We start from the raw sequence: 13,616 nt of genomic DNA on the forward strand, positions 1-13,616 counted from the left end.
TGGCCGACCGGAAGTAGTCCACGCCGGGGCGACGCCGTCGGCGGCGGAGCCAGGGCGCCGAGTCGTTGCGGCGCGCGTGCACGGCGATGAAGCGCACCGGGACGTCGTCGCCGCCCTGGCCACCCCGCTGCAGGCGCTGGCGGCACACGTCCAGCACGGCCTGCGCGGCGAGGAGCATCTCCTTCTTGAGCACCAGCTCCTGGCGCAGCGCGGACAGGTGCGCGGCCAACAGCTGCGGCAGCAGTACGCCGCTGCGGCACAGAGAGCGAACGGTGAGAAGCTCGACTCGCAGAGCAGCAGAGCGCGGCGAACTCCGCGGCAGCACAGTGGATTTGCCAGAAGACCGGTGGAGGCGGTGAAAGTTCTGGTCGCGTTTTCAGCTCCAGAGTCGCTGAATGGGACTCGGACCGCAAATGTGACCCCACAAATGGATTGTCCGTTCGGAGATCAATCCATTGGTGCTGTCGCACGTTCGGTTCCAGTCCTGCTTGGCGCCTCTGGAGCTCAAAACGCGTCCGGAATTTTGGCCACCTGCGCCGGTCCTCTGGCCCCTGTGCGCTGCCTACCTGCGCACCACCAGCGGGACGCCGGGGTCCATGAACCTGGCCGGCAGCGCCTGCACGTCCTGGAGGTCGTCCTCGCCGAGGGTCTCGTTGTGCTGCGGGTCCAGCCGGCAGGCGGGCGGTAGCTGCTCCACGGCGGACAGCGATGGCCGCTCGAACAGTGCGGCCAGGTCGCGGAGCACGGCGACGGGCACCAGGGGCGTGCGCCAGCCCGTGCCGACGCCCCTGCCAGCAAAAGCAACCAGTGGATGAGCATCCCGACGAACCTCCAGCTCTGCACCGCGCAGTGGGCCAGAAGACCGGTGGTGGCGGCCAAAACTCTCGACGCGTTTTGAGCTCCAGAGCCGCTAAATGGGACGCGAACCAAACGTGTGACCCCACCAATGGATTCCTCGTTCAAAGAGCAATTCGTTGGCAGGGTCACACGTTCGGTTCGTGTCCTACTTAGCGACTTTACAGCTCAAAACGTGTCCAGATTTTTGGCCGCCTTCACCGGTCTTCTGGCCCACTGTGCATCGCCTCGCCCAGCGCGCACCTGGACACCAGCCAGGCGGCGGCGTACTCGAAGACCCTGGTGCCGGCGGCCGCGCCCTCGGAGGCCTCCGTGGTGATGACGCCGTTCAGGGGGCAGGCCGGAAGCGGCGGCAGCGGCGTGGGGGCCACTTCCGGTGGGGTCGACCTCGCTGGAGCAAACCGCGGAAAAGAACGGCGGTGAAAAAAGAAGAAATACGAACTTTTTATGAGGGTAGCTTTTCTTCTCGGGATGACGGGGCTTCCGAGTCGTGAATCTAGTGCAGTGCCGCGGTAGCGCGGCGGCGGCGGCGGGCAAGGTCACACGCACGGGCAGACAGACGCGGTCGCCCAAATCCCTGTGTCAAGACAGTGGCGCGGTTTAGCTCAAGCCCGCCGTCAGACACACATACACTGCAGCGGACCTGCTAAACACCGATTTAAAAAAGGAAGCCGTCGGTGTTTGAACCTGGGCGCCCGCGGCGTGGCCCGGCGTCTTTCTTGCCCCGACGTCTGCGATCCAATATCGGTGCGTATTTGCACACTAAGTACCTTAACGACCGGGTACTGTATCGTAACGCGGCCATAAATACCCCGAGTGCTCGGGGCGGTCTTCAAATCGATCTACCGGCAACCCGGCTGGGAAACCGAGAACCGCGTTGCCCGCCGTTCGCTTACCCTGCTCCGCGACCGTCGACGGCGTCCTGGCGTCCGGCCTGGACGTCGCCGTCACCAAGTCCTTGAGCTCGCCGTCGTCCAGGCCGTCGGACTTGGCCGTGGTGGTGTGGAGCGTCCCGAAGCGCGCCACGAACGCCCGGAGCAGGGCGCTGTCCTGCCAGTCGGACGCCTTGGCGGGCACCTTGGCGCCTTGGCCGAGGCCTTGGCCGAGGCCTTGGCCTTGCAAGTTGGACAGCGGCTTCAAGTCGCTCAGGCGGATGCGGTCCGGGTCTGCCTCCTCCAAACTGGGAGAAAAAGTTCAATAGTTTTTTTCAAAATAGACTTTTTGGGCATTGTTCCTGCTGCCTGTGCCGTACCCCTCCGCGTCGTCAGCCTGCGCCGCGCCCCAGCCGAGGAGGCCGGCGATCCTGGCCAGACTGAACGCCACCCGCTGCTCGTCGTCCTGGTCCGCGTCCTCGGCGCCGTCCACCAGGCCCTCGCCGTCCTCCAGGGCGGCGCGCCGTCCGTCGGGCAGCTCCGGCCCCGCCCCCAGGAACTCCGCCCCGCGCAGCGCGGCCCCGGGGGGCGGCTCGTCGGCGAGCCCCGCGGACCCGCCGAGCAGCGAGCGCTGCTGCTGCAGGTTGAGGAGCGCGCCGACGACCACCAGCCCCAGGGCCACCGTCGCGATCCTGGCGAGCCACACGGCATGCTGCAGCTTCCTCCCCATCGCGCACCTTCACTGCCACGCGCCGCCGCGGCGCCGACACCTCACCGTCGACGGAGTCATGACGGAGTCCTTATCGGACGCCGATACCCCTTGCCGCCGCGCGGGCCGCGCGGGGTATCGCCGGCGTGGCGATGACGGCCTGGCATACATCAGGCCGGCAGACAGGCCTGCCACCACTTTTGGGGAGAGACGGAGAGGCCCGCTTTCTTTATTCATGAGCCTCCCTCTCTCTCCCTCTCTCTCTGTTCCGCCGGCCGACACCTCCCCCCTCTCTCTCTCCCTCTGACGGCGTCGGCGCTCGCCTCTTGACTTTCTCCTTGTTCTCCGCGCCGAAATAAGCCGCGCCATTTTTACTGCACTCGCGCCACCGCACAGAGCTCGCCTTGCCTCGAAAGCCCGCCGACTGCCCGCCCAGTGTGGCCACCCCGCCACCCGGCCAGGCGAATTTCCAAAATTTGAAAACTAAAACCCGGAGCGTGCAGACTTGGCAATACTGGACCCCGCTCTCGAAAATTTCCCTCAAGTTCTCAGGATTTTCCAACCCTTCTAGCACCAGCCAGCCTATCGTGTAAATTATTTGCCTTTGAGTGCCTACACTGCTAGGCTGCCTGCAGTGAAGGCAACCGCCGGGACGGCCGAACACGCGGCGGGGGCTCCACAGCCTGAGGCAGCCTGGCGGGTAGGCAACACGGTGGACACGCCAGCTCCCCGTCAAGTAGTGCACCACACCGCACTGTCGTCTCTCTCTCGCGCACGTGTGTGTGTGTGTGTGTCTTAGTGTGTGTGTGCGCGCGCGTGTGCGTGTGTGAAAGGCTGAGTGAGTGAGAAAGTGAGTGGATGTGAGCGCGTGTGATTTTTTTTTCCTCCGTCTGGGAATGATGAAAAGTGCTGTGGCTGGCTAGCAGACTGTCTGTGAACAGAGGTTTCGTCGGTCTGTCTCTCTCACACCTCTACGGGACCCGCCACGAGTGCGAGAGAGACAGAGCGAAGAATCCGTTGATCGGTACCGCCAAGAGCATTTCTCAGCCCAAGAGCATTTCTCCGCCGAGAGGGAGTCAAAAGACCCGGTTCAAAGGAGGCAGTGGTTTTGGTTCCGTCTGTCACCGCCCCCAGTTTTCAGAGCGCCACTGGCGCTTTACCAGTGTAGCCCCCTCTTTCTCCCCCTCACTCCACCCCATATCAAGTCACTCAGTCACCGCCTTGCAATTTTTCGCGTCCAAAGTGTTTTTCTGAAGGGGAAAAATGGAGGCGTGTTGGCTGCTGGCTGGCCACAAGGGGGGGGGGAGGGGGAGGTCTCTCACGGCTCGCCAGCAGGCAGGCAGCAACAACGCGTGAACCACCACCACAAACAACAACAACTTGGTCTGGAACAACAACAACTAAGCCATCAACAACAAACAAGTCCTCTCTACCTGTCCCGCCGTCTCTTTCTAGGTCATCGCGCCGCGCATCCCCAACCCCACCCCCACCCCTGCGGCTTCTTCAGTCGTCCCGATTCAGATTCACATTGCCTGCTGTTTCCGGGACGCTGATTGCTTTTCAAGTGGTGCGGCGTCAGATGCTCTGCGGAGGCTGGGCGAAGCCGTGGCGCGCCTGGCTGGCTCTGTCCCTCTCGCACACCCACGGGGCGCCCCGCGAGTGCGACAGAGACGGAGCGAATCAGTCGGCAGCAGCTGGCGGCATCCTTTCGCAGTTTTACAGCGTGAGCGGGAAACGAGTGTTCTGATTGGCCGCCGGACCGGCCGGGCGAAATTGTGCAGCACACGCGTCTCCGCCTGGGCAAGTGAGAACGCCTAAACACAGTGGGCCAGAAGACCGGTGGCGGCGGACAAAACTCTAGACGCGTTTTGAGCTCCAGAGTCGCTTAACAGGACTCGAACCGAACGTGTGACCCCACCAATGGATTCCTCGTTCGGAGAGCTAGCCATTATTGGTGGGGTCACACGCTCCGTTCAAGTCTCTGGAGCTCAAAACGCGTCTAGAGTTTTGGCCACCACACCGGTCTTCTGGCCCACTGTGCTACCCCAGCGCGGTGTATTTCCCAGTCTCTGCGACATTTCCCCGAAGAATTTTCGTGCTTTTTCCCGTGTGCTGCCCTTGGCGGGCCCCGAGTGACTTTGGCGGGGGCCAGGCAGCCAGGCATTGGCATTCCGAGAGGCATTTCCCCGACTGCCAAGTGAACAGGCCGATTGGTTTGTCTGTCTTTGTCTGTCTTTGGGACGGCCTGGATACACCTGTGGCAAGCCTGGCGAGCCTGTGGCGGGCCGCAGACGAAATGAAAAGACAACACGAGCGGCAAATAGAGGGACTCATCGGGAACTGCTCCCGTGCCGGTGGTGCACTAAAAACAAAAACAATGGCCTTTTTCGAAAAAAAAACTTGAAAAGAATGTTCGTACGGAGCACTTTCGCTGTGTCAGTTTCCAACTCAAAACACCAACTCGACTTGAGTCGATTCCACTGTGAGTTTTCCCAGAGCGTGTAACACCACCACCACCAACCACCACCCGTATGTACCTTTTCTTTTTTTTTGTCAAGCCGATATACGTTTCTCGCTTTTTGATGGGGTGCGTACTCTGCGCAATACGACCGTAGCGAGTGCGCGCTCTCGTCACACACACACGCACGCCGAAGCAAAAGGAGAAGGAGGAAGGGGAGAAGAATACGGTGGAGGGAGTGAGAAAGAAGGAGCTGGCCCTGGCGGCGGTCGGCCTGCCCAGGCTGCCCTGGCCTGCCCGGCCCGCTCGGCCGCAACGTGACCACCCGAAGCCGAGACTCCAGACCGGCCCAGGGGAGAGGGGAGGGGGAGGGGGTCCTGATTTGTAACGTGGTTGCCATATGGCTCCGCAGGGGCCCCGGCTTGCTGGCTTCGCTGGCTTGCTAGCTTGCCCCCGGCTTGCGCTCCGGGGAGAGAGAGGGGGAGGGGGAGGGGCGGGGGGCTGAGAAGCCGCAGAGAGGTCGACTTGGCTGTTTGATTGCGGGAAAGGATTGAACGAGTCGTGAAAGGAAGGCTGCAGGACCTGTCTGCCGCGGCGGGGAAAAGGGTTGGGGAAGGGGGGGGGGGCGATGTACACACCAGCTCAAAAACAGTGATTTATGAAACAAAGCCGAGGCCACGCCGCCACGCCATTGTAGGCCAGGGACAGGTACAACAATTACTCCGGAAGGAAGGGGTGGGGGAGGATAGGGGGCGACGACGGGGTCGGTGCCCATACTCGCTAATAATAGCACGGCCCAACTTTTTACATTCATTTTTCGCCATTAGTTTACGTGGGCTCAACCCAACTAGTCAATTTTTAAAAAAAAGGAAATTCTCGTCATAGTCGCGCTTTTGCTGCGGGGCTTCAGGGACGCGGCTCTCAACCGAGTGAATCTGAGACGATCTGAAATGTATGAGAAAATAAGTGGTAGCTCGGTTGGTGCTTCCCCTGCCGCTCCGTTGCGGGACTCCGGCGGACCCGAAGGCGAAAGCCAAAGCCCGGCCAATCCGAGCCGTCCGAACTTGGCTCGGCGAGGCTCGGCTGCACCGGCAGGCCCAGTCCGCCCAGTACGTCTGTCTCTCTCGCTCCCGTGAGGGACGCCGCTCGAGTGCGAGAGAGAAGGACCTCCCTCTCGGAAGCGGCGGAGGCGGGCTGCTGGCCACCATTAGGTTGATCCCAGGCCGGCCACGACCCTCTGCCTCTCTGTCCGTCTTTGTCTCTCTCTCCCTCTCTCTCTCTCTCTCTCTCTCTCTCTCTCTCTTCTCTCTCTCTCTCTCTCTCTCTCTCTCCCCCTCTCTCTCTCTCTCTCTCTCTCTCACTCTCTAGCTTGCGGATGCGTCACTTGCGGAAGGGAGTGAGTGGGTGAGGTGGGGGTGGGTGAGAGAGAGGGGAGAGGAGAGGAGGAGAGAGAGAGAGAGAGAGAAAGAGAGAGAGAGAGAGAGAGCCGTTCCGGAAGGAGTAGAGGGCCGTCGAAACGCGGCAACGCGGCGCATGTTTAATTCTGTTTGAACAACTTGGCGTGCGTTGTGGCGGCACTCTTGCGACGCACTCGGCGGCGTTGCATTCTGGGCCGCCGGAAAAACACCGGCGGAGCGAGAACAAAAGCAAACGCGAAAATTCGGAATCATAAATGTGGCGAAACTCGGCGAGATTACTTACGCAAGTCGCTTGGATCTTACGGCGGAAGTAACTTTGTGCTTCCATTGACTGGAAATCAGTTGATTCGCCTGTCGGCAAGCCGGAGCAGCCAGGGCGGCCACGGCAGCCAGAGGCACTACAGTGTACGCCACGCGGCCACCGCAACCCCGGCCCGCCAAGGCACGGCCCGGCACGGCTCGGCCCAGCGCTTGCCTTGATGGAAAGTTGATAATCGACCTTCAGCGGGCCGACTCTCTCGCTCTGTCTCTCTCGCACTCGCGGGGCGGGCCGCAGGGGTGCGAGAGAGACAGAGCGAGTCGGAGACACGGCGCGAGGCGAGCACGGCGAAGACGTGGCCTGGAGTGGATTAGCATAGCCAAAGCGCCAAAGCCAAAGCCAAGGCAAAGCCAAGGCGAGGCTGGCTGTCGTGACGGCAAATCAATCCGCTGCACCAGTCTGTTTGCGCCTCTCTCTCCCTCTCTCTCTCTCTCCCCAACCCGTGGCGGGAAACGAGTTTAGATTTAAATGCGGTGGAGATGTCCGCTGGGATAAACCGCCGCAGAAGAGGTCGCTCGCTGAGACACGCCGCGACAGTATCCGGAGATCCTCAATGAAGCCGAGCCGAGCAGAGCCGAGCCGCCGAGCCGAGCCGAGCCGCCGAGCCGAGCCGAACCGAGCCGGGCCGAGCCGAGCCGAGCCGGACAGTGTGGCCTTGTCATTAAGAGCCCGGTGCCATTCGCTTCCGTTCCGCTGCAGTGTCTTTAGAGACTGTTCAAAGCAGGCCCCACCCCGCCCCGCCCCGCCGACCCTCCGCCTTTGAGACGTATCTATTTGCTGAGAGCCCCACACAGTGTCTGGCCCTATCACAGGGGGTGATCGCGGCGGTGCCCTCTCTCTCGCTCTCGCGGGCCGCGGCTTGCGAGAGAGACAGAGCCTCGCCGCTCTGAACCATCGGTCTGCCGCTGCTGCGGGTCGGTCGGTCGGAGGAGGTACACTGCACAGTGGATTTGCCAGAAGACCGGTGGAGGCGGTCAAAATTCAGCACGCGTTTTGAGCTCCAGAGTCGCTAAATAGGACTCGGACCGAACGTGTGTCCTCACCAATGGATTGCTCTCCGAACGAGCAATCCATTCCATTGGTGGCAATCACGTTCGGTTCGGGTCCCATTTAGCGACTCTGGAGCTCAAAAAACGCGTCTACAGTTTTGGTCGCCTCCACTGGGCTTCTGGCAAATTCACTGTGCACTGCCACGAAACGGCCGCTAATGACACGACTTGGCGGTGACTTTTTTGATTTTCTGTTTCGCGGAAATAATCAATTGGTCGCGTCAAAGCGAAGGCGTGGTTGATACCGCCACCGCATTTACAGTGTGAGACCCCTTCAAGAGCAGCGGCACCGCCTCAGGGGCAAAATGAAATGAGTGTCTACTTTCACCGCGGCGTCAGGATACGACGGGGTGGTTTGTCGCGGTGGGGTGCCGTGATGCGGGAGTGACGCGGGAGTGACGCGGGAGTGACGCGGGAGTGACGCGGGAGTGACGCGGGAGTGACGTAGGAGTGACGCGGGAGTGATGCGGGAGTGACGAAGGAGTGACGCGGGAGTGACGCTGCAGTGACGCGGGAGTGACGCGGCGTGAAGTGACGAGGGGTGGCGACGAGGTGACGAGACGAGGAGGCCCTCGTTAGAGAGGGATGGAAATGATCCGGCGTGATCCAGGCTGCCGCGTCCGTGGCCACAACAACACGCCCCTTTCTAATCATCACTCGGCGGGGCGTCGCCCTGTCTGTCTCGCACTCACGGGGAACCGCGGGGGTTGCGAGAGAGACAGAGCGACGCCGTTTCGGAGCCGGGCCCCGCCCCGGCCCTCGTTTTGCCCCACCAATTTCGCACGCAATTCTCACCTCGAGTCGGGTCCCTTCCCTTCCCGCCGCTCCGTCTCTCTCGCACCCCGGCAGGACGCCCCGCGATAGTGAGAGAGAGAGAGAGAGAGAGAGAGAGAGAGAGAGAGAGAGAGAGAGAGAGAGAGAGAGAGAGAGAGAGAGAGAGAGAGAGAGAGAGAGAGAGAGCGACCGGCCACCGTCCACTGCAACAGCCTGTATAAACGGCTCTGGGGAGCGACGGCGACGGCATTCTTCGGGCCGTGGGGACACTGTGGGGACACTGTGGGGACGGCCCGTACCAACGGCCCGGCCTGGACTCCTCAGCGCGTTAGGCGGAAGTGGCCCTCCAGGCCGAAGTGGCCTGTTGTGGACAAGGAGGTGGAAAGGGGGGCATCTCCATCACCAATGTTTGACGTCTCCGAGTGTATCTTGACACACCCTCTGTGCTGGCGGGGCGGGGCGTGGCGGGGCGGGACGGTGGCGGCCCCGTTCGAAAGGGACTCTCCTCGCCTCGCCGCGGGCCTGTCTCTACACTGTAGAGTCCACAGCCAGCCAAACACAGGACGCGCCACGGCGAGCACGGCGTCACCCCAGCCAACCCCAGTCACCCTCGGGTCGAGCAAAGCAACTACCTGCGCGCCGCCCCCGCACTGCCTGGCGCGCCCACGCGCCTGGGTTCGATCCCCGTTCACTGCCACAAGCTTTTCTTTATTTTCCCTATCTTCCCAGGTGCGCGCGTTGTGTCACACGAGGGGGAAATAGTTTAGCGCTGTGTGTGTGCGTGTGTGGTGGAGAGGGGACGCGGCCCGAAGCCGAGCAGGGGATCCTTAATATGTGGGAGCCATAAATTAAAACGCGAGCATGGAGAGCGGAGAAATTAGCTCCACGATGTGCGTGTGTGGGGGTTCGGGGGAGGGGGGAGGGGAGCGGAGCGAGGAAGGGTGCAGGTTAGACGCCGCGAGAGTCGGACGCCGAGAGAGTAACAGAGAGAAGTCTGGTCGAAAAGAGAAGTGTAGGCGCAGGGACGGTTGCCATGAAAGGTGTGGGCGGGGGGGGGGGGGGGGGGGGGGGGGGGGGTAAAGCCACATCGTGCCGTGCCAGGGGGTGGGGGTGATCGCGCTCCCAATGAGGTGCTATTGTGGTGGCTGAGTTATGGCGTGAGGCGGCATGGCCGCTGTTAGGCGGCTCCGACTATGCCCGGCCCGCGTTTAGCCGAGGCAGGCCCGGCGGGTGTCGCGCTGCCAACGCAGGCCCGACATAGTCGGAGCGGCCTAACGTTCGATCGGAACTATGCCGGTGCGCTTCAACTATGCGCAAACCACACTGAAAATGCAGCCCGAGGGGGGGGGGGGAGTTTTGTGGAACGCTGTAGGCGTCGCCAGTCGAGTTAAGTCTTCGAATCCAAGCGTTGTCTTTAGAGGGAAGGCGAGTTACGGGGATGCCGTCGGGGAGGAAGCTGCTGGGGCTGCAGCTTGTCTCTCTCTCTCTCTCTCTCTCTCGCACCGCCACGCGACGCCCGTCTGCCCTGCGAGTGCGAGAGAGGTGGAGCGCGCCCCTTCCTCCTATCTGATGACCAGCACGGCCAGCACGGCCAGCACGGCCCGCGGCTAACTTCGCACGCAATTTATTTCTGCTTCCCCTCGCTGCCGGCTGGCCTGGGCTGCCCCTCCTCCCTGCCGCGTCGTCTGCTCCCTTGCAGCCACCACTCCCCGCACAGTGGGCCAGAAGACCGGTGGAGGCGGCCAAAACTCTAGGCGCGTTTTGCTCCAGAGTCTCTAAATGGGACTCGAACCAAACGTGTGACCCCAGCAATGGATTCCTCGTTCGGAGACCTATCCATTGGTGGGGTCACACGTGCGGTTCGAGTCTCATTTTGCGACTCAGCAGCTCAAAACGCGTCCGGGATTTTGACCGCCTCCAGCAGTCTTCTGGCGCACTGTGAAACGGCTGCCTTACACTGCACGGCCCCGGCCTGTCCACTGCAGGCCGCGCTGGGCGTGCATGCGCATACAGCGTCGATCTGTCTCTCTCGCACTCACGGGGTGCCCCGCAAGTGCCCGCAAGGGTGCGAGAGAGACAGAGCGAGGCCGTCCGGATTGCTGGCCCGCCCGACCCGGGCAGTGTTCCGGTGCCCCGCCCTATTCAGCCCTGTCCATGTGACATCCGGCTGTCTCTCTCGCACGCGTCGGGCGTCCCGCAGGAGTGCGAGAGAGACAGAGCGACGAACGCGTGGGGAGTCTCTCTTGCTCCTGCTAGGCAACGCATTATTCCTTGAAAAATGTTTCAAAAAAAATAATTCCGCGTGCTTTGCTTTAGAAGCACTTGGAGTGGCGGTGTAAGAAGCGACCTGAAGGAGTCGGGCGGTGTTTCACTCTCTCCGCTAGTTTGATCTCAACGGATAAAACACCCAACCCGCTCGAAATAAAGGGTGAAAAATCCACTGTTTCAACAGTCAAGGCAAACAAGCATCAACAAGCGTGGAATGAAAGGCCGAGAACGTGCTAAAGTGCGCTGATTCGCATCACAGCGGCCGGATGGGCCTGAGAGAGAGCGAGAGCAAAAGAGAGAGAGAGAGAGAGAGAGAGAGAGAGAGAGAGAGAGAGAGAGAGAGAGAGAGAGAGAGAGGGAGGGGGAGAGAGAGAGACGACAGAGAGACAGAGAGGGTGCGAGGCAACTCGCAGTAAGCCGAGAGGACTCTCGCGACTAACCCAGTGTTGTGTTTTTCTTCCTCGGCCTGGGTCAGGGATTACCGCTGCGGAGCGGCATGTCTCTCTCTCGCACTCACGCGGCGGCCCGTGCGTGTGCGAGAGGGACAGAGCGAGGTGCCGAACACGGCTGGAGCAGGAGAGCAGCCCCCCCGACACTGTGGGTGGGGCGGCCTGATCTGGAGCGGAGCGGCAGGGCAGGCAGTCGATCCATCCGTCAGGGCTTGATGTAGTACGCTGTTGTCTTGCTCCTGCTTGCCTCGGCTTGCCTCGGCTTGCCTCCCTTACGGACGGACGGACCGACGCGTTAATGTTTCATTCCCCGTCCGCAATGGAGTGCGAGTTCCATTACCGGGTCACGGAGTCACGGAGGCACCGACAACGACTCAGCGCACAGTGGATTTGCCAGAAGACCGGTGGAGGCGGCAAAAACTCTGGGCGCGTTTAGAGCTCCAGAGTCGCTAAGCAGGACTCGGACCGAACGGGTGACCCCACCAATGGATTCCTCGTTTGGAGAGCTATCTATTGGTGGGGTCACACGTTCGGTTTGAGTCCTGTTTAGCGACATCATCATCATCATCAGCGCTGTTAGGCCTCAGCAGACCTCTAGCGTTCGAGTAAGCAGGTACTGTAAGCGAAGGACTCAGACTGCAAACCTCAAAAATGCAGCTGGAGCTCAAAACGTGTCTAGAGTTTTTGGCCGCCTCCACCGGTCTTCAAGCCCACTGAGCAGCGGCGCGGCTCAGCCCGTTCGCACCAGCCCGCTCACGCCCCGATTATTAATCTTTCTCTCTCTCTCTCTCTCTCTCTCTCTCTCTCTCTCTCTCTCTCTCTCTCTCTCTTCTCTTCTCTCTCTCCCTTTCTCCGTCCGTCTGCTTTATGTGTTTTCGAAAAGAACATAGCCAGAAGAAGTCCCTCAGCCACTGTCCCTCTTGGTGCAGCGCAGCCTGGCAGGCTGGGCAGGCCGGCCAGACACTGACCCGATCGCCAAGACGTGATAACCTCGTCTCCCCCTCTCCCCCTCCCCTCCCCCTCCCCCTCTCTCTGGTCCTTCACGGCCTGCCTTCATCCCGGTCGTGCTATAATTCTAAGGGGAGCAGGGAAACCAGAACCCTCTTTACCAGGGAATATTTATCACGGCCCGCAGAACCCTCGCGGAACCGCGACGATAAGACGAGGGAAAAAACGGTGGGGAGGGTCGGCGAGGCTTGACCTCGCGGGTTCAAATACTCACTCCTTTTTGTTTTTTGGTTTGAATTTTTTTGGGGTGAAAAGAGTTGTGGCTCGGCGTCTACAACATTGTACCGGAAACGTAAGGAAAAAAGGAAGAACCGAAAATGAATTAACGTCGGGGCTGCAACAAAGGCGTGCCGTGGATCTCGGAGTGGATCTCGGGATACAAATAATTGAATCGGTTTGGCGGTTTGGGGAACAGAGGGGCTGGCGGTCTTGGCTCTGCGTCACTTAGCACGGCCGCCTCGGCGCCTCGGCACGCGGGGCATGCATATTCAGCTTGGTGACAAAACGCCCTCCTCGGGGTGCTCGGGTCACAGTGGGCCAGAAGACCGGCGGAGGCGGCCAAAACTCTAAACGCGATTAGAGCTCTAGAGTCGCTGAATGGGAATCGAACCGGACGTGTGACCCCATCAATGGATTGCTCTTCGAACGAGGAATCTATTGGTGCGGTCACACGTTCGGTTCGAGGCCCATTTAGCGACTCTGGAGCTCAAAACGTGACCAGGGTTTTGGCCGCCTCCGCCGGTCTTCTGGCCCACTGTGCCTCGGGCCGCGTCCTTCGGGCCTTCGGGCCTTTGAGGCGGCTAGGTAAATAAGTTCGGTGGAGGGAAGCCACGCACTCCCAGTGTGTGCTGCTTCATCGCGTTGCCTCGGGCGTGCTGGCTGCCCCTCAGCACTCTCTCAAATTTTTGTTTTAAATAAATCAGTTAGTTTGTTTGCTAATTGTGGTTGAAAAGTGTCTCTCCGTGGTTTGATAGGCTGCCTCTGCTTGGAACTAGTGACTGGCCTTTCACGGCGTTGTGACGCCCTGCCCCTCTCTACCCCCTCCCCTCTCCATCCCTCTCTCTCTCTCGCCCTCTCGTTCCCTGTGTGGCGTGCCCGTGACATCCGTGACATCGACAAAGCCGAGCCGTGCAGCGATCCGCGAATGTTGGCACCGCTGAAAGCGGAATACTGTCTCTGGCGATTACAATTGCCACACTCTCATCGTGGCGGTGGTGACGTTGGACCTGCAACTTTTTGGAAGCCGTGTTGATATTTTTCTTATATTTCGTGAATAACTATTTTTCTTGGTTTGGGGACCGATTTAGCTGGCTCTGCCAGTTCGGCCGACGGGCCAGCGACAAGAACAGAGACTGCGGTGACGACCACTCCACGTCACAATGCTCTCTCTCTCTCTCTCTCTCTCTCTCTCCTCTCTCTCCTCTCTCTCTCTCTCTC

This window comes from Thrips palmi, unplaced genomic scaffold (genome assembly GCF_012932325.1).
Source record: "Thrips palmi isolate BJ-2018 unplaced genomic scaffold, TpBJ-2018v1 HiC_scaffold_10, whole genome shotgun sequence".
In the NCBI taxonomy this organism is placed as follows: Eukaryota; Metazoa; Arthropoda; class Insecta; order Thysanoptera; family Thripidae; genus Thrips; species Thrips palmi.